The sequence below is a fragment of the Centroberyx gerrardi genome, chromosome 3 (assembly GCF_048128805.1).
Source record: "Centroberyx gerrardi isolate f3 chromosome 3, fCenGer3.hap1.cur.20231027, whole genome shotgun sequence".
NCBI classification, from domain to species: Eukaryota; Metazoa; Chordata; class Actinopteri; order Beryciformes; family Berycidae; genus Centroberyx; species Centroberyx gerrardi.
Genome location: NC_135999.1, coordinates 25,973,532 through 25,995,594, shown reverse-complemented (window position 1 = coordinate 25,995,594; position 22,063 = coordinate 25,973,532). Strand labels below are relative to the sequence as shown.

General features: G+C 42.5%; 1 protein-coding gene across 1 annotated transcript in view; it reads right to left on the bottom strand.

Moving 5' to 3' along the window:
* LOC139909249 (vasorin-like) overlaps positions 1-19,417 on the bottom strand; it is a 34,493-nt gene extending 15,076 nt beyond the window's left edge. The window contains exon 1 of the mRNA XM_071896260.2: positions 19,336-19,417. The gene's annotated coding sequence lies outside the window, so the exon portion shown is untranslated. The remainder of the gene's footprint in view (positions 1-19,335) is intronic.
* Between the last annotated feature and the right edge of the window lie 2,646 nt (positions 19,418-22,063).

Below are 22,063 nucleotides of genomic sequence, written 5' to 3'. Positions count from 1 at the left end.
TAATTTTGTGAAATCGGAACCTAAATGTCTTTCTGGTTTCAGTTCAAAACAGTTTCCAAAGCTGTTTTAATATGAATTCTTTGCGAATTTGTTTGCGTCGCTGTTCGTGAAATACTTGCTGGGATAATTTTAACCCTAACCCCACAAACAAGCCAGAAAATAAATGCGGACCAGCGAATGTACTGTATTTCTCATTTTCAAACCAGATCCTCATAAGGACAGCAGTACAAAAGCAACACACACACACACACACACATTTGGGAAAGTAAGAGTGAGGCAGAGGGACAAACGCATTAGGGGAAACACCTAACATATGTAACATGCGAATTACACCCCTGGCTCCGGTTACCCCGTCTGTCCACACAGGAGACAGCTGGAGGGACGAGGAGATGAGGTGGAGAGGAAGAGTGAAAAAAGAGATGAAGAATAGGGGAGCAACAGCTGTAAAACGAGGTAGAAGAAGCGTGTGGTGGAGATGGACGAGGGAAAGTTGAGCTGAAATAGGAGGAAGAGGAAATCATGAGGACAATTTGTACAAAATAAAAAAAGAAGGGAGCGGCTGGTGAGAAGTTTGCAGTGTATTTCTTTCTTTTGTCTGTGTGTTTGGAGCTTGTTGTGATCTTTGCCTTGGATGATAGTGACCCGACTGCATGCCTCCGGTCAGGCGGGATGAGCCAAACCACAGCTTGACTCATAATAACAGCGCACAAATATGTCAGAGTAAACACAATGAAGTGCGTGAAAGGAACAACAGTAACGCATGCAAGAGTGAGTATTTGCATACAATCTCAATTACATTTACATCTTCTCCTCTACTGTCTCTGTTTCTCTGGCTGGACTGAAAGCTGCTGATCTCACCTTGTCTTCTCTGTGCTTTAGTGTGTTTCTCTCGTTTTGTTATTCTTTTTTAGCAAAATGCATACACACAAACACACACACACACACACACAAACACACGGAAGGAACTACAATACCAGACAAGCTGTAGACGTGCCAAAGGCAAGTTACTTCTGGAACAAATTAATAACAGTGTGACAGTGTGGCAATCCATCTCCTCCTGTTGTTTGAAATTAAACGTCTCTCGGTCTTTCATCCGCCGCAGGATCCTGATCCTGATTCGAGTCACTTGTCTCTTCTCACCTGCTGCTTCTTCTTCATCTCCTCCTCTTCTCTCAGCGTGCCTCCTCTTAACTTTCTCTATTGACTTCTGTCGCTCCCTCCCTCTCTCTGCCTCTGGTCTCCCTCTGCCTTTGTTGCGCTGACAGCTTCAGCCGCCGGCTCGCTGTGAGTCTCTGTCAGATTTATGAACAGACAGACCGCCTTTCTCTGCCAGGGGCGCAAATAACTTCACATGTAGGTTCATGGTTTCTTCAGTGGACCCCCTTCATGCATTCGTCTTGCATTTATCCAATTTTAGTAATTTCTGCTGGAATGCTATACATAATGATAATAATGTGATACTTACATGCACACGGATAATTTGATCTTAAACCGATTAAGGCAAGACTCCAACTATTGAAATTGTCATGTAACTATATTTATCTTTATCTTAATTGGAGTAAGGTCAGAATCAGAGTAAGCAGAACCAGGTTAACACAGCTAGATTTCTGCTCAGTCTTTTGATATATTGGAGGATGTAAACGCCTTAGTTGGGTTTCTTTTGGTTTTTCAGACTGTGCATGTCAAAGGTCACAGACGCAGGAACCCAGATGTTGTATTTACAAAGCAAACCTGGCGCAGTGCAGTGAAGTAGCGACTGGTAGACCAATTATTAAATAAATCCATGTAAATTAGGTATTAGAGGAACTGCGTTACTTCCATCCTTGTAAATGTTGTAATCGAAATATTGCCTTAAGCTTTACTATTTAATGTTGGTGTGAAAGAAAACGTATTAAATGATACAGAAGAAGCATCCAATAAACAGGACGACTGACTTGATACTCCATCATTTGACAGTGAGTCAACTCGGTGAAGGATTTTGGCCCACATGGCCGTCTTGCAGACGCCTGGGTGTCTTGGTGTGTGAGTCAGGTATGGCAGAGATGCCAACTATGCTGCCGCTGCTATGATGAAAATGCACAGTGGCATTTAGGTGTGCTGCTGCTGTTTGTCATGCCTCGATTCTGTTCTATGGGTTTAGGAAACCTCGCTGAAAGGGGATCAAGCCCCTTCAAGCCAGACTGGAATCCAGATCTGGTCTGTTGGCGCAATTACAATGGACATCTCTCTTTAGCTTGGAGGTGTTAGTAGGTAGAAATGTGAACAGACAGATGTTTAAACAGATTTTAATTTCCTACTGAAGTGGGTGTGTGTGTGCATCTGTGTCCTTAAATCATTTTGAACCTCTGCAATAATTCTTCAAGTTTATGTATGCTTATTAAATTTAATAGTTCAAATAAAGCATTTGAAGTGTGTGTGGGTGTGTGTGTGTCTGTGTGAATGGCCAATGGATTTTGTGGGCCACAAGAGTATAATCAGTATAATTGACGGCTTGTTGGCCTAGGAGGTAAATATATTATAACTACTATTTCCTTGTCTGATATTGATGCTCAAATGGTTTGTACAGGAAGTGAGTGTAGGAAAAGTCATAGAGGGACATTTCGAAAACAGAGATATTTCAATGTAAAAATTTAAAATAGCCGTCATTTGACTATGGCTTTAACCTTTATTTATACAAGAAAAGTCAACTGAGCATGCTTGCACTTCTCATTCATGCAGTTCCACAAATTCACACCTGGGAGCTACTGCGTAGTAATAATAGGGAGTAATCTGGTTCAGTATCCAGGGAAGAGTTAACCAGCCAATTCCCCAAGTTCATACAAGTAAATTCTAATCAATAAACCTACAGAAATGGATATTTTGCCTCTGAAGATTTATTGAACATTACATCATTCACTCTCCCCAGACGTATTTTCCCAGCCGGTCCTGGGATCAAAGCCGCCGACGTTCCAGTCACAAATCTGTTTCTCTAACTTCCAAGCTACCGCTACCTGTGTGTGTGTGTGTGTGGTGGGGTTATAAATATGTAGCTGAATCAAATAAGTTATTCAATAAAAATTTCACCCGTGTTGTTTTTTGTTTTTTTTATGGCACATTCTAGTTGCCAAAATGTTATAATGATGGGGTGCTGTGTCTCGTTGCTTTTTATTGTCCCGGAGCTGCATGTCAGTACACACTGTCTATTAAAATTCAAAAATGAATTAATAGATACAGACAGATGTAGAGACACACCCACATACACAGACATACACAAACTCCTCTTTATTGGAAGAGGAGTTAATATGGAAACTGAAGTGTGTGTGTGTGTGTGTGTGTGTGTGTGTGTGTGTGTGGGTGAACCTAGGTGATGTGGTGACACTGGTTTTTCCAGTGGTTTATCAACTTGAGGACAAGTTGACAAACCATGATGCCACACAATTAGGTGTTCTGCAGTAGAAGTGTATAGAAGAACCATAGAAGTGTGTGTGTGTGTGTGTGTGTGTGTGTGGTTACACTCTATTGGCTGCAGGCCTGTCCTGTCTGTCAACAGTTGAAATGAGCATGTCACCTGCACTCAGATACAGGTGTGCCCACAGCAGAACACACACTGACACACACACACACATACTCAGACACACACACACACACACTTGAGCACAGGTGAGCAAGGAAAAACACCTTCTCTCAAACATCTCCCCCCCCCTTCTCTCCCGTATAAAATGTGTTCACCCCTCCTGCAGAGTTACGTTACTGGAGTCAATGTTTAGACTGACACTACTTTTCTGAGTACTTTACAAAGTCTGTGCTCTTACTTACACGTGTCATTTTTAAGTAGTTACCCCTATATTTGAGTAAGTCTGATTTATTTGATGTGAGAAAATAAATGATAATCTTGCCTTGCTGACATGAGCTAAAAAGAAACCATTCCCAAGCCTTGGGTTGATAATGATAATGACTGAAAATGATTGATCATGACTCAGTAAAAGTAATACTTTATTTTTAGGAAGCTGCTCTTTCATCTTTGCTTGAGTTGATTTTTCTAAAATGGGACTGACTTAAAGCTACAATATACTTTTCGCCTTGAAGCAGTGAAGCATGTTGTTAGTGCCGCCCTCCTCCCCCTCACTTGTACAAGTTCCCGCTCCAGCACTTGTCACTCATCTTGAAACAGCATCCAGCCTGAGGCTGAGTTAACCGGCATCTGTAAAGCCACCACAGGCGCGGAAGAAGCAGCGAACGCAGCCAATCTGCAACAAATAAAAAGCAATGCCAACATCCACCGTGTTTTTGAACAGGTTTTGTCTGCCATGCATTAAGCTTCACTGTACCTTTATTTGTTTACTGCTTTCCACCATTGTTGTTGTAGCTAGGACTTCTCCTAGCTCACCTTGGTAGCCACAACCAGCCCACCAATGGCCAAGCACACAGCAAATAGTATACGCCCAAAAATCGTCCTTGAAAAGCCAATTTCATGCACACGGTGGGATTCAGGCATTTAGGTCACAGAGAGACGCAGACTGCTAAAGAATAATATCCTATTTATTTGTTATCCTGCTATGGGAAAAAGTTGCATATTGCAACATTAAGAAAACAAACGAATGGAAGTAGCAGTATTTCAGGAAAATACTGCAGTGCTCTTTAAATCACTGCTCTCCTCCTCCCTCCATCTATCCCTCCCTCCATCTATCCCTGGGGGAACTGATGGATCCTGTTTGACAGTCACCTGCGGGCCTCTTACCCAACTGGGGGCCCCTTCATGGCTGTTAACCCCAGCTGTCAGTTACCTAAGCCAGGCCCCCAGCAAGATACAGGTTTATCTGGACTGGGGGGGATCAGCTTCGCCTCCAGGTTTACAAGTCTAGGCAGATACTGTACCTCATCTGTGGATTAACGTACATCAGGCCCTGTTCTGGTTCCAAGACCCAGGTGTGTGTGTGTGTGTGTGCGTGCGTGCGCACGTGCATCTGAAATAGTCACAGTTACACTTCAGTTCACAGTCTGTACCACCACCACCTTATAGGCTACAGTGAAACTCATCCCCTTTTTTAGTTGCTGTCTGTATTGGGACACCTGTGTTAAAAGTGTTTTCAATAATAGTGATTTTTGTACATTAATATTTCAGTCATAAGTTGACATTCTTATCCAGTGTGACGTACAATGAGTGCAATAGATTACCAACATTACAAGTATGCTGCTTTGTAAAAAATGACCATAAGCTTATGTTATGATGCTATATTCCATTTGGTGGATGCTTTTATCCAAAGAGCATTAAGCACTATTCACACAGGACTAGTATTATGCGGGGACTTCATGCAATTAATGAATTACTCCCTAATCTCAGCCTTTTGAAATGGATTGGCACAGGATAATGAAATTTGCTAAAAAAATTACCGGTGCCCCAGTTACAATTTTAGAAGGTCAAGATCTTACAATTCATTACTGTCTGATTTAACAAAGCAAAACTTGAAGTTTGTGCTGAAAATGCATTCAAAAACTTCCTCTATAGATTCCACTATTGCCTCTTTTTCATGACAGGTGGAAGATAGAAATTGCGTGTTCAGGGTTTGATTTTCATGGAATTAGTATTATCAGGTTAGCTCTGTCTTCACCAAAATACTTGGAATTTTTAGTTTTCAAATTCCAGACATGGCAGATTCGCACAGGATTCAAATCAAATTAAAAAATCATTGATCTTAAACCGATTAAGGCAATCTCATATAATATTAGTCCCATGTGAATAGGCTTTACAGTATCATGAGTGCCTACATTCTTTAGCATAGGTGACATCTAACAGCTTCAGCGAAGCCCCATAAACAAGACAGTAGAGCTACAATTTCACCAGAGATCAAATTGCTACAAAAGCCTTGACATAGAGGCATGCATGTACACACACACACGCACACGCACACACACACACACACATGGAACGACAGACTTCTACCAACCATCCCCTGCTGCTGAATCACCTCATTAACCCAGCGTTAGGTCAGGGAGTGTGCAGGGATTTACTGCTGAGGGGAACTTCTATAAGAACTGCCAGTAAGGAAAAGAAGGCCCCACCCCCTCCCATACGCACACACACACACACACACACACACACACACACACACATGCACATGCACATGCACACACACACACACACACACACAGTGGCAGATGAGTTCACCTTTAGAACGAACATATGGTGTTTGTTTATTGTTTGTCTATACGTGTATATGAAATATTATGTTTTGTATATGAGTGTGTGTGAGCGTGTGTGTGTGTGTGTGTGTGTGGGGGGGGGGGGGTTACTCTGCTGTTTACTCTGTCACTTATCTGTTTACTTAAACTCCTGACAGATCCCTGAAAGTAAACACACACACACACACTCATTGGTCTTGTCTCTGTTGGAAGAGGAATCAATTAGTGGAAACTGAACGGAGTGTGTGTTTGTTTGGCTGGGTAAAGCCAGTGACCTCGGCTGGTTCGTGACCCAGAAACAAAGGCTGCATTTTACACGGGAACAGAAAATCTGATTTTTAACTCTTTGTGGTGCAGCTCACAGCTACTCCTGTTTCTCCAAGCTTAGAGGAAGATCTGAACTCACATTGTTTTCCACTGTGTAAATGCAGCAAGAGGAGGAAAGCCAAATGAAGCCTAATTTTAGTTCAGACTACATTCATCTTGTCCTATTTTAGTAACCTGTCGCTGCAGGAAAACCATTTTTCACACTGCAATTACATATTTTTTTTTATATTTTACAGCACTTTCTAAATATTTATTATTATAATAGCAATAAGTCATAGATGTCAGGTTGCCCCAATTCAGCTTATATTTCCGTAAATCAAAAGGCCCCTATCCCATACTGAGGCCATGGTGGATGTTTACATAGACTTACAAAGCAGTTCGGGTTCACATCATTGATGACGTCACACACACACACACACACACACACACACACACACACACACACACAGACATCAGAGTGCCTATCTCCTAAACAGACCATTAATCAAGACAGAAACCAGGCTCTTTGTGTTCACTATCAGCATCACCCTCATGAACATGCATCTCTAATAAGCAATAACTAATTAAAATGCCTGTACTTCATGATTAAAGTGATTCTGATTCTAATTCAAAGTGTATATAATGCTAGTTCGTCTACATTTAGATTGCAGAAATACAGCTGATGCTCTTATTCATTCGTACTGATCCATCACCGGTCGGCATGCTGTGGGGCAGAGGGGGAAATGTGTTGTACTTTGAGCACTGCAACTGCACCGTTGCAGGAAAAGTAACTCAAGTTACAATACAAGACCTGTGAACCAGTTGAATAGGGTCAAAGTTCATGTTAACACACCATCCTGATTCTTTTGTTTCTTTTCAGGTGAGATGTTTGTTTCAGGCACTGGATTTTTAATCGATTTTTACTCTTATTTTGGTGCTTTCTCATTTTATATGTGTGTATAAATGATCTCAAACAAAGACAGAGCTGGATTCTGGGATGTAACTGCAGTCTGTGGGGTGTAACTGGACTCTGAGGGATGTAACTGTACTCTGTGGGGTGTAACTGGACTCTGTGGGGTGTAACTGGACTCTGTAGGGTGTAACTGGAGTCTGAGGGGTGTAACTGCACTCTGTGGGGTGTAACTGCACTCTGTGGGGTGTAACTGGACTCTGAGGGATGTAACTGGACTATGAGGAACAGAATTGGGGACTGAGGCTGAAGCAGGAGCGGCCCTGACACGCTCCACTGGAGACTAGGTGTTGACACACGGCTTTGAAAAGAGCCTGGAGGCTTCTGGGAATGTTTGGAGAGGGTCTGGGGGAAAAAATTATGTTGTTGTGTTTGTGTGAAGATGGAGTGTGTACACACACACACACACACACACGTACATGCTCACACAGGAAGACACACTCCCATAGAAGCCCCAAGTGACCTTGTTCGATTTTGCACTGATAGCATGAATAATTCTTAGTATTTTGTAGTAATTTACTTGTTATTTTTGCCTGCGGATAAGAGATATCAGCAGAAAAATGACTTCACGGAGAGACCAACAGATAACCTTGTTTGTTCTGCTTAAACTACAGGCTGTCCCAGCAAGCATTTGACAGGTGGTGACACACAGGAGCTAGCCAAGTTCAACGCCAACCCAAACAAGCACAACATGAAATTATAGCATGGTAAAAATCATATTATAACAGCTTTTGACACTGTACTGAACCGACATTCAGGTCCCGATTTCACCAAACGGTGCAGGAAGCAGCTATGGACTACAGATATCTGCTCAACTTGCATTTTGGCGCTGTATTTACACAGGTTTTCAACATTGGTGTAAGCCGTCGTATCAACATCTATTCACTGTCAAAATGTTTGCTAGGTTACCACCATAACAACTCAAACCGAACTTTACTGTAAAAGGTTTTTGTGTCATTTTGGGTGAGGAGAGATGGGGAAGAGTGAGAGGGGATGACGTGATAAAAGTGCTGCTTCGAACCCACTTATGTCCCAAATTTGTTTTCTTAAACCTCTTGGGCACAGTTGGATTTAACTTGAATGCTTGAAGTATTTTCTCCTGTCTAAAATCAGTTTGACAGCAGCTGAAATGGGTCACTGAAAGCACGGCCTCATGTCTTAGATAGATAGATGAACTCTACCCCGGATAGTGATTTTTGTTTCACGGAACGACACAGAATGGCTTGAGTGTGAATGTTTCAACTATTCTGGGAACATACTGAGGTTCAACCATGCAAGAGACTGAACATGCCAACCATACACAAGGTAAATTCATGATCATGTGTGTTAGGAGTCCTTAATGCGGCCATTCTAATCACAAATGTGCTGAATCTGATAAGAGATGGCTATCAGATACAGCAGAAGCCAATTTCCTCACATTTGCTTTGACCACAGCAGCTGACACACAGGTATGCACGCAAAATAAATGTGGATGCATGCACACAAGCATATTATGCGCATGACACACATCGCCACACGCACTAATTTCCCTTTAGACACATATAAGTTTTCCCACAGGACGATCACAATTCAACCACCAATCACTCAGCAAATCAGCAAACACCAAAAATATATTTTCCAGAGCTCATGTCCTCAAATCAGACCATGGCTGGCTTCCCCAAAATCACCTTGAGCCTAAGTTAATTTTAATTCCATTGTAGATGAATGAAGCTGTACGATGTACTTGATCTTCAGATGTTTTTGGAAAATCCAGTCTACACTTTCATTTCATTTCCTGACACATCATTTCAGATGAGGACTGAGATTCCCAAAGGCATCTCTGCACTGTGTTCATCTTTGTTCCACTGTAAATAAATAAAGCAAACGCAGTATGTACTTAATCTTAAAAGCTTTTGGGAAGGCTAGTCCATATCTTCCTGTCTACATCCTTTCAGATCAGAGCATCTTTACACTACATTCTATATAAGAAGAAGCAGTTGTGGCACACCTCACATTAAAACAAATCTCACAGTACTATGAGAGAAATCAATAGAAAAAAAGACAAGAAAAGAAAAGTTAAAGGTGTATTAGGTAATATATCACCTTTAACGACTTCTATCAGTGACAAGTACGAATTGCAACAACATTGATCGAACTTCTCTCCCCCAAGCCCCACCTCCATCCATTGCGTCCCCTTGAATTAGGGTGGCCTGTTATTGACTCAAACCGTGAAGTCACATTGCGAATTGGGAGTGTTTTGAAATTCCAATGGGTGGAGATTTTCTCTTCCAAAACAGAGCACAGGCCAGAAAGAGAGAAACCTCAGCACTGATCAACAACCCCATCAGTAAGAATCTTATTTACTGCCTCCTTCAGTCTTTGCTACCTCAGTTTACATTTTATTGAATATTAACTTAGCCTCGAGATGATTTTTGGGAAACTAGTCTTTGTCTAATACGTCCCATGTGTTTCAATCACAGGGTAATTGCCCAACAGTCTGGTGAGTCTTGGCCTCCGCGGAGGGACTGTCCAGCATTTCTCCAGCTGACTGACCCGGGACATCCTACTGCCGGCTGCCTGCTTGTCTTGGCCTTGCTCTGGTCTGTCTGTGTTGCTGGAATGTCTTGGTTCAGCTGGCCGCCGTCTCTGAAGTACTGGCCCATCACAGATGATAGACATGAGGAAATAAACTCTCTGTCTTCTCGAGAACTTTCCCCCTTTTTTACTTTGTTGACTTTTAATTTATTTTGCTTTATTATTGTCTTGTGGGCATGCTGCCTTTCTCCGTCTCTCTGTCTGTCTCTCTTTTGCACACACAGACACACATGCATACACAGACACACATGCACAAACAGACACACATGCACAAACAGACACACAACACACACTTCCCCTATTCTTTCCTCTCCGCGCCGGTGTGTATAAAATGCTGTGGCAGCGTAACTTTTGATCCGCCTGCCATCTCTTTGAAGTGGCTGTTAGCTCTCATCTGTGAACAAGATGTCTAAATTAAAAATACCACAGGCTCGCCCACAGCCACAGCTCGCTCCGGCCCAGACCAGGGTGGATTCAGGAAGTGAAAAGTAGCTGGGTCAAGTGCAAAGCAATTGAAGGAATAGTTCACCCAAAAAAATGTCATTATTTACTCACCCTAATATCAGTCAAAACACCGGTGAAGTTTGTATGTCCACATAACACACAGGTCACACAGGTAGTTTTTTGCCCAAATTATGTAGGAGTGTAAACATGGAAATGGAAAAAGGTTGCTTTCAAAAACAACAGTTTTAGTGAAGACTTGCACTAAATACTGGAAAAAGAACCAGTTCTCATTTGCTTCAGTTGTTCTGGAGAAGGCTGACATGGAGCTGCACTAACTCGCTGTGCGTTCTGTGGACAAACAAACTTCACAAGTGTTTCGACTGACATGAGGGTGAGCAGATAATGACAAAATGTTCATTTTTGGGGGAACTATTCCTTTGAGAATGACGCTGCACCTGCGCTGGTTTCATGTTAAGTTGTTGGAGGTCCGTCTTTCTCTGTTGTCATTCACAGAGACATCATTTCATATCACATATGGAGATGTGGAGAGTGATACGGAGAGTGATACGGAGAGTAATACCTATAATGCCCATAGTATGTCCTGCACTGTCACTTTGTACAGTGTGTTAGGTGCTGCTGTCCTTGTGTCGTGTGTGCTAATGTGTATTCTGAAGCTCGGTAAGTGGTGTAACGATCATCTGATTTGAATCAGGGAGACCAGGCCAACTCTGCAAATTATGTCTGCTCTTCTAACATATGTGACAAACAAATCATACTTTTCACCATGGAAACCCAATTCCAAAGTCAAAATTTGGAATATTGATTTGTTTCTTTTTTCTTTTGCATCTTTCTTTCTCCCCCATGCAACACTCTGCTACAACTACCCAACCTCCCTTTGTGAATGTGGCTGAATTATCATTGTCAGATGAAAACCTCGTAACTCCAATTGTGGTGGTATTTTTTTTTTTTAACATTGAAGGATCACATGCTCCATTATGGTTTGAGAAAGTTCTACGATCCTCAGGCTTATAAAAACCTTTCAAAACCCATTCGATAAACAGATTGTTTTTCTAAGTTCCAAGGTTTTCAGCCAGCAACAGCATTATGCAGGAATGATGAGGAAATAATCTGTGACTTGACGGCTCAAAACAACAACTTGAAAGTGTTCATACGTTCAAACTTGTTTGAAACCATGATTGAAGTTTTCTGTAGACTTTGTTTGCTCGGGATAATTATTCTCAGCTCTACACACATTTTATTTTATCATTCGAGTTTATCTTTTACAGCAAACCAAACATTGTAATGCCAACCACAAAAAATAAAATGTAGTGTCCTGCCATTGCTTTTATTTCTACCATTGCAATCTGACACAAGCTGTGTAATTTACAGAAACACTTTCACTTCCACAGTGGTTTTATTTGGATGCTTTATATTATAAGGACCATTTAGCCCTACTCTTTGTTTCTTTTTTCTTATTTTGTGGGATAGAATGGAGGTTTTATATATTTCTAAATTCAGAAGACAGTTGAAAGCTCCAGAAAAATATCAAAGGTATATTTTCTGTCATTGAAACTAGTCTTATCATGTTAACATTGGATTTCATGTTTCATGTATAATGTTGATTACCACATTACTCTTTTTTTTGTTGATTTCCACAAGTCCCAACCAGAGTTAAAATAAGGACATCATAACAAGTAAACTCTGCATTGCTTTTCATGGCACTGAAGCAAATATTATATCGAATCGTATCCGATCAGATAAAAAACTGAATGTAATTGCCTGGAAACGCTGACCTGCTCGTACATGCTGTATCTGTATTGATTCGCTACAAATTGAGATTGATATCAAATTAGATTCCAACCTTTCAACAATTACAGTGATTCTTCCAAATGTTTTGGCAATCGTCTAATGCTCATTAGGAAAAGTCGACCTCAATTTACCTTTTCCTTCAAAATGCAACTTGCCTTCCTGGATCTCTGACATTTAGAGACAAGCGACTATTGAAATCATCAACTTTACCCTCTTTCACTCGGATAAACAAGTAAGTAACAGTGGAAATCTTGCACAAGCTCCAGCTTGTTGGCTTGATCTGTTTGTGTTCATGTGGTGGTCTAAACATGATCAGGCAAAAGGCTTCAGGCCAAGCGGAAATGTGGTGAACCTGGGATGGCACTCTGTTCTCTGCTGGAGGGTTAAAGAGCCGTGGAGCCTCAGGCTGCAGCTCCTCAGCAGGGCAGCATTTAGACTGCAAGTTTAAGACTGCAATCACCTAAGGCAGATTCAAAACACAAAAACATTTAAACAAATATCTATCCCTCTCTCCCTCTCTCTCTTTCCCTGTCTCTCTCTCTCCCTCTCTTTCTCTCTCTCTCGCTCTCTCCCTGTCTCTCTCTCTCTCCCTCTCTTTCTCTCTCTCCCTCTCTCTCTCTGTCTGTCTCTCTCTCTCCCCCTCTTTCTCTCTCTCTCCTTCTCTCTCTCCCTGTCTCTCTCTCTCTCTCTCTCTTTCTCTCCCTCTCTCTCCCTGTCTCTCTTTCTCTCTCTTTCTCTCTCTCTCTCTCTCCCTCTCTCTCTCCCTGTCTCTCTCTCTCCCTCTGTTTCTCTCTCTCTCTCTCTCTCCCTCTCTCTCTCCCTGTCTCTCTCTCTCTCTCTCTCTCCCTCGCTCGGCCTCTGTTCCTTCTGCCTCGTCAGTTTCTTGTCCCAGTCTGTGGGTTGACTGGTTCTGTGGACGCTCCCCCCTTTGACTTCTGACCCCTTAATCCCCAGCCAGCTGCAGCAAGGCCGTTGTGATTGTGTGTGTGTGTGTGTGTGTGTGTGTGAGGAAGAGTGACAAGGAGAGAGAGAACCTGTCTATGTAAGAATGTGTGTGTGTACAGTATGTAAGCATTGTTTAGATTAGTATAGTCATGGGCGATAAGTTAACAATTTGTTGCTGGCTTATCATATGTACTGAAGTCTGTGTGTGTGTGTGTGTGTGTGTGTGTGTGTGCAGGGGTTAGGCATTGGTTAGTGTGCATGTCTCTGCTTCTCTTAGCAATACCTCCCACTGTTACCTCCTACTATAAGACTGTATATAGAACTTTGGAGTCACAACTAGAGAATGAACTGTGAAATGTCACACACACACACACACACAAACACACACACACACACACACACACACACACATACGTATACACACAATGGGAGGGACACACTAAAGGTATTTAGTATTTAATTACTACTGTGTAGAAACACTTAATGAGCGTGGCTTTCTGCAGGTTGGTGATTGATTTATTAAGACTACTCAAGTCGCAATTTTCCAATTAGAATACCTGAGGCACAACCACAGTGCCACACCTGCAGCACTAGCTGAGCCAGAGGCCAGGAGGTGAAGCGCTGAAGTTTTGTCAGTGCAGATATGGCATGACTCTCTCTTGGTCCAAGCTTCCAGTTCATTGAATATTCAATTAAGCAGATATAATAGGCTATCTATAATCTATAAATACTTTTAATCTCATCCTCTGACATTTGAAAGAGTGTAATTCTCAAATGGACCACTTTCTCTCTCTTATTTGTCGTCCTCTCAGCCTGTTGTGCCTTTGAACAAATAACACAGCAGCCATGACTTTCTCAGTATGAGAAGTTAGGATGCGCTTCCTCTGGGTGTTAAATACCATGCAGTATTAGAGGTGAAAATTATGCATTTTGGCTTAGTAAATCAATGGGGAGTGATGCATTGCAATAATCTCCTCCTCCATTTTTGTGCCCCACCATTAACACTCCTCAAAAACACATACATATCCTATTAACTGAGTGAAACATGCTAAAAACCTTTTCTCTTCTACTCCATTCCATGCACAAAATGCTTGTGTGTACAGGTTAGTAGATCAGAAACAACACTTTTAGCGCACGCAACTGCATTAACTGCATTAACGTCTCAGCAAAGCTTAGGAAATGCAGCCCAAGGTGTCACACAAACAAGCACGCAGACTCATGGCTGCACACAGGGAGGGTTGCATGTCTACTGTACAACACAAGGTGTGTAAAACGAACACGATACTGCACACACACACACACCCTTTATACACATTTACCTAAAGTTACGCCTAAGGCAACCGAGGCTCAGCGATCTTTCAGACACCCTGACACAGACGATACGCGACACACGAGCATGGACTCCAGCGCACACGTCCGTTGTAACCGATCGGTCCGGATACCTTCTGTTTGTCAACCGACTTCTCTCATCACCTGTTGTGCCTTCAAGTTGTACAGCAGATCACAGGTCCAGACCTTGGCCCTTTGAAGTGCTCTGTGAGGCCCTGCAGCCCCCAGGCCACTGTCTATCTCCAGCCTATGTGTGTGTGTGTGTGTGTGTGTGTGTGTGTGTAGGGGAATGAGGGCTGTTGAATGGGATGAAAGGATGTGTGTGTGTACAGCCAGACTATGTGCCCTCAGGAAAAAGAGAGAGGGGCTCAGAAAAGGGAGCTGGAAGGTGGGGTTCCCCTAATCTGCCCCCTCTCCACCACACACACACACACACACACACACACACACACACAGACACACACTGCCCCTCGCCCTCAGGTAGTGGATAGGGCTGCTGTAGGAGGATGAGGGGGAGGGGTGTGTTATCTATGGACTTCAGACAGATAAGGTGTCAAGTCAGACTATAAAAGCTTACTGTATATACCTGCTTCTCTGTGGTCTCTCTCTGTCAAAAGAAACATCTGTAATACTCTATTTTTAAAAAAACTGGTAAATGGAATCAGTTACAGATTAAAGATGCTTTGAAAAAAACATGAGATGATTTGTTGCGTTCCTCGGAATTTGAAGAAAAAATGTGAAAAATGTGATTTGATTTTGAGATGTTAGACACAAATAGATACAGATATCAAAAATAGACACAGATATGATTTTTACAAAGTATTCTGATCGCCCTTGAGGCTGTTACAGTGTCTGGAAAGATAAATCCAACTCTCCTCAACTACTTCAAATACTGGTAACCGAACTAAATTCTGCCCAGGATGTGTACTTCTGTTAACAATTCATTTAGGGATGTGAACCAGTAGAAGGAACTGCTTAGCAATAGGTTCATCAATGTAATAATGTAAGCCTGGTATCAGCAGTGTGTAATCTGACCACAGATCTGCCGTTAGAGCCATCTCCTTCTCCCGGTGCCTCCTGGTACCGCAGAGGAATGTTACGAGGAGTCTATATGTGTCACGCTCTTTACCTTCCTACTGAACCGCTGTGTTTATACAACACACTCAGAGGATGAGGGGGGAAGGTGCTTAGCGACACGCTCCGTGGGTTAGTAAAGGGCTAGCAACCGCTAAACCTCTCCCCAGGGGGGTCGAGTTCGAGGAAAGTAGAGGTTCCCCTCTGGCGAGCGTGTTAAGTCTTGGCCCCGCTGCAGGTTTGGGGCTAGAATTCCTCTGGTGTCAGGGAGCCTTGTAAAGATGTAATGTGAGGCTTTTTATGCTGTTGAAAATAGACATCAAATTTAAGAAAATCCCAACTGGCATCATAAAAAAAACATTCTATTCAGCAAGTTTGCTTTAAAGCTGCACTAAGTAGCATATTTAAGTAAAAATGCACCCATATTATTGGCCTAAACAACAAAATGAGGCTGCAATAAAGAAGAGCATCCCATCCCCCATAATTTAGACTAGGGTTCAACTGATATTTTTTTGAAGCCACCGACAGCCAATATGTTGTGCCAATTCATGATCTGTAATTTTGAGTATTTTAGTATTCAGTGTTTCCCCCAGAATTGTATTCTTGGCAGGATGGAAAAGCCTCTGAAGCATTCAGACCATCATGGGACACTAAATCTCTCCATTGAAACACAGACTAAAGAAATTATTTTGGGGTTAGTAGCTCTTCACAGCAGGACAACCCACACTACCAATTCAATTTTTCCAGTCCAATTCAAATTTTTCAAACAGTTCCCTCTTGCGGCTGTCTGGGGCCGCCAGTGCAGCTTGAAAACAAAGTCAGCTGAATTTAAGTGCCGGTTTCATTGGTAAAACTTAATAATCTTGCATCCATATTTAATGCTGTGAAACCTACATTTCCCATTGTATGTAATCCTTGTGGTCTTCTGTAAGTCACTCAGTAAAGCACAGCACAGACACTACAAGGGTGAGGCGTAGACTGGTACTGTATGCTTTGGACAAATGCATCCGCCAAATGGTACAGTGGCATATGTCATCCTCTAAAGCTATAATAGTGCAAACCTGGGGAAATGCCGTCAGCGTATATCATGAAAACGGCTTGTTACAGTGAATGGTTTCAATATGGCTGCTGAGCTGCAGGTAGGTCTGTTCATGAGGGAAAATAATGACTGTATTGAGCAGAATGATTTATCAGCAGTCAGGAGGCTTGATGCTGGGCGGCTGCTCCATCTGCGGCGTCCCTGCTTCCTTAAACATTCCCAAATGAGCAGAGCTGCTGCACCCCCACCCCCACCCCACCTACATCTGCACAAGAGCGAGAGAGAGAGAGAGGGTGGAGCGAAAGAGAGCAGAACCAAGGCTATAACAGATTGGGTAGCAGGACAAACTGAGCAGGAGTGAGAGCGTGACACTCTGACACATGAACAAGCGCAATCCTGAGAAAATATTAAAAGCAGAAAACTGAGATGGAAAAGAGATCAAATAGAGAGCTGAACGAGAGACCAGAGGAGGGAAACAAGCCTAACAGCCTCTCTGCAGTGGTAAAAATGTCACATCTCCAACAGGTCCAACAGGATGTGGAGAGGGGGAACGGATTCCCAAAATGGCAAAAACACTCAGGAAGGCAAAGGCAAGCAGACAGTTTTACAAAGCCCCAAAAAAAAAAATAAACAGTTTTAAAGATGCATAACTGTATCTGTGCTTAAAAACTTGAAAAGCAAAGACAGCAATGGTTAAAGAACTTATGACTATTATGATATTGATTTCAAACATGTCACCCAGCCCTAATAACAGGCTTTAATCCCCTACTGAAATCTATGGGTGGTGGTACAGTGACCAGCGCCTGACCTGAAGGGAGGGTGTGTGTGTGTGTGTGTGTGTGTGTGTGTGTGTGTGTGTGTGTGTGTAAGGGTCATACCAGACCAGAGCACACTTAAGCCCCACTAAGAGGGAGCATCTTTAGTTAGTGTGGCTGATAACAACTGCAATCACACACACACACACACACACACACACACACACACACACACACGCACGCACCTCAACACAATCCTCTTCACCTTGTACCTCTTAACTTCCTTCACAGGGTTATTAACTCCTTGATTGGGGAGCTTTCCTTCGGGGTCCCCCCTATTTAGTTGTCATGGTGGCATGACCCCAACACTTATTAGCTGACCCTTGGGATTAGTCCAAGCTGGAAACGGGGGGGGGGGGGAGTTGGGGTTAAGCCTTCACCTCCGAGCGCCCGCTGCAGCATCCCACAAAAACCTTAATTAAATTGCTGAGACACCGAGTCAGGAATGTTTGCTTTTCTCTCTCTCGTACGCTCCATCCCTCTGTCCGTCGCTCCATCTCCATCTTTCTTTGCTTTTCCCATACTCATACTCCATGCTGAGTTTGTTTTTCTGTCTGCTCACCAACCCTATATTGATTTGGAAAGCTTCAAACTCCTCATATAGTCCATTGATGGTAAAGCCAGTGTATAATGTTACAATGATGGCAGGCCATCGTCAAAATGTCACCGTTTCCTTTTAGTGAGATATGTTAGAAATCTCTGAAAACTTTAGTTAGGCAATAGCTGATGCCCTTGTATTATTAATGTATTACTCATGATGCACGGGTCTGTTTCAAGCTGATCTATGCAGTTTTGAACCACAAAAACACCCCAAAAGTTGCTGATATAGCTTTACAGATAGATAATGAATGTTTTTTTGATATGTGATGAGATCTGAAAGAAGTTCAAAGCATTTTAAACTTATTTTAATTATGAGTCGATTTTTTTTTTTTAATTACATCTACATATTTCAGCATTAGGAACCTAGTGAATTCTAGAAGATGCCATGCAAATATCACAGCCAAATTCAAGCCCTTGTAGGAATTATTATAGGGCCTTATATGTATTATGGTATAGGAGATAAACACACCATAAAGTACAATAATGTCACTATGTCACTATAAATCCACTACTGAGCACCGCACACACCTTATATGCCCCTATGGAAATACTGCAATTTGTCATTGCGGATGACCAGCCACTCAAAAAGATGAAATCTCCCATCTGAGGTGAAAACAATCACACAAAGTCAAAGAAACCCGCTTGCTCTTGGAGAGATAACGCCTTCTAATCCGATACATTGGACACAAACACGGGATAAAGCAACGACAATGATAAGACATAATCCTATTTCCACATATCTCGGCTGGAAACACTCCTCTCAGTGTCTCTCCTGTCCGTGCGTCCCTCTGCGCGCGGCTGGACGGGAGATTTTGACCCGAGATTGTGACCCGTGTGCCGGGTGAGGAATGCGAGGACACGCTGACAAAATAATCAACCACAAGGGAAGCTTTCATATGTAAAGAAAGCGAGATAAAGGGACTAAAAGTAACTGAGGTTGGATCAATTATAGCCTCTAACTCTGTTAGAGTCCACAGTTCAAAGACTAACTGGTTACCTCTGTGGTTATTATCGATATCCAATAGATTATCTCACCCACTAAAAGTGCATGAGGCAGGTTTCTCCACCATGAGACGCAACAGTCGGATTAAACTCGCCTGAGGAATGCGTGTTACTGCACTGCAGAGTTATTGAAGCGCTGAACAAACTGCAGTGTGTTATCTAATCAACCCGACTGTGCACAAACATGCACTTTTGCAATTCACTGCGGGTTTCAAATCAAACTTATAGTCAGTGAGAGATGAGCGCAGGGTGCGCAAGGGGAAACTTACCTTGTTAAAAGTAAACCAAAGTCCGCCGGAATGCGCTCTGGCACCTTTTATCCAAACTTTTTTTTGCCGCGCGAGACAAAGCTCAAATCAAAAATGCTTTTCGGGTCCGCAGCAGGGCATCCGCACAGAGGTTAGCGAAAGGTGTATCACTGCAAAGCACTCCGCTCCGTCTGTCTGTCAAACTTGGAGACCGAGGTCTGCCAGTCTTGAGGCGCGCATACACTTTCAACAATAGCGCTCATTGAGGGACGGGAGGCGAGCACTTAAACAAGCTGGGGAAGTGGGAGGTGCGAGCGAGAACGCGGAACCGTGCGCGTTCCCGAGTCTCAGGCTGCACCTGCAAAAATATGGCGAGAGAATATCCACAGCAGGACAGATGGATTATTCTGTGGTTCTGGTGCCAGAGATCTGAGGCGCTCTGACTCCATGAAACAACTTCTGTAGATAACAGAAGTCTGAGCCTGTAGGCTATACAGCTCTATAATATGTTTTAAACATTTCTTGCACTTCAGTTGCCATATTACACTGTAATATATCCTACACTGTAGGAGTTAGTTTCTGAGACCCACCTAATACATATTAGGTACAAATTTCACCACAGGGGTCAGAGTTCAGAGGGGAGCAGGTTCAGCGTCTTGTTAAAGGACTTGAAGTGTGTTCACACCAAGCATGTTTTGAGTAATTTATTTGGTCTCTGGGGTGTTCACTCCTTTATTTTGGTTTGTTTGGGCATGAGAACGATGAACTCAGGCGGCACCAAATAACAGCACCAAAATGCTGTTATCAAAATTCTTGAAAATGCAAGTCAGTCATCTTCCAAGAGAACTACGGTGCGGTTCGTTAGGAGCAAAGAACGTAATCCGAACCAACTACAGGAAATGACACCAAAACACAAGGTTTGGTGGATATAAGGAGGATGTTGACATTTGATAGCCAGCAGTTCCTCATGCTTGGAAAGCCTAGCATGACAAAATGAAGTGAGGGGAAACCACAGTCTGGACTGATGCTCATATTCAGCTATTTCTACCAAAACTGTCAAACAAATGAGCTCCTTGTGCCGTGGTTTGCTTGTAATTGGGCAGTGTGAACCTAAACAAACCAAATGCAAAAACGCAACAAAGTAAACTTTTCCACCACGGTTTGGACCAAAGAAAACCAACTGTAGGTATGATCACATGCTAAGACACAAATGAACACATTGTCTGTTATGAGACTGAACTTGTGACCTTCTGGTTGCGTGATGGTTGAAAGTCCCAGTGCTGCTACCAACAAAGAAACGAGACTGTCTGCAAGATAGCTATCTAGCCTGCTATATTTCTTTCCATTTATAGTTGTTTTTTCTTTCATCTCTGCTATACCCACTCACTCATTGTAAGTTGTTTTCTATAAGAGTAAGTTAAATGCCTAAAATGTACTTTTTTACAGTTTTGACCAACCAGGTCCACATAATGAATGTCATTCATGGGGAAACAGAAAGAGGAAAGGCCAAACAAATTCAACATTTGGCTCTTTGTAAAACTTCCACACCAACATTTCTCTTCATTTACAGTTCCCTCTCCAAGTTTACTTTTCCATTTTAGGCATGTATATTTATACTCAGTCTTGGGAAAGTTAGGTGTACCGATACCAAATACTTCCGTCCGACACCTAAGCTGTCAATGAGCTGTGGACGGAGACACTAAATTAAACCGTGGAGCTGCGATGCGTGTACGAAAACACACTGAAACCTGACACACACACACACTACTCAGGCTGCATCACTCAGGACACACAAGCCCTCTGCCTGGAAAACTTCCTTTATCAGCATCAGTGTGCACACACAATGAAGGATTATCTGCTGGTGTCACACACACACACACACACACACACACACACACACACACACACATGCATGCCCACACAGACAGACATACATTCATAAACAGACACACACACACACACACACACACACACAGTATTCACAGGCCCCAAACCAACCAAATCATTAAACTAACCATCGCTATGTCTACAATATTGTGAAACACACACACAGCCATGTAGGCTTAAACACACAAACACACTCTCTCTCTCTCTCTCTCTCTCTCTCTCACACACACACACACACACACATACACACACACACACACACACACATACAAAGCAAACTGCACACATGTTCATGAGACACATGCAAATAAATGTACACTCATATAAAGTATATAATTAAATTTACATTCATGCATTCATTCAAATATACACATGCAAGTACATTACCCAATACACAAAAATACACACACACACACACACACACACACACACACACACACACACACACACAAAGCAAGACATCTGTAAGTCATTAGGTATGAGATGGGAAGTCAGACAAGCCGTTACATGCATGACCACTCAGGTCCAGATGAAATCCTGTTTCTATAATGCAGCACTCACTCACAGTAAACTCACAGGGAATGAGGTCACACTTCTCAAAGGGTAAGTCAGTCAAAGACGATTTGACTGATCGTGACTTTTTAGAATATGCATTTGAATATTTTGTCTACTAAAACTGTCATCACAAAACATTAAACAAGACATGAACCCAGAAATCTAACAAATGAAGCCAAGTTGCCTGTGGCGCTGCATAAGAAGAAACAAATCAACTAGCGATGATGAGTCATTTCCTTTGCGTGTGTGTGTGTGTGTGTGTGTGTATGTAGTATCTAAGTATGCAGTAATGCAGTATAGGCATCAT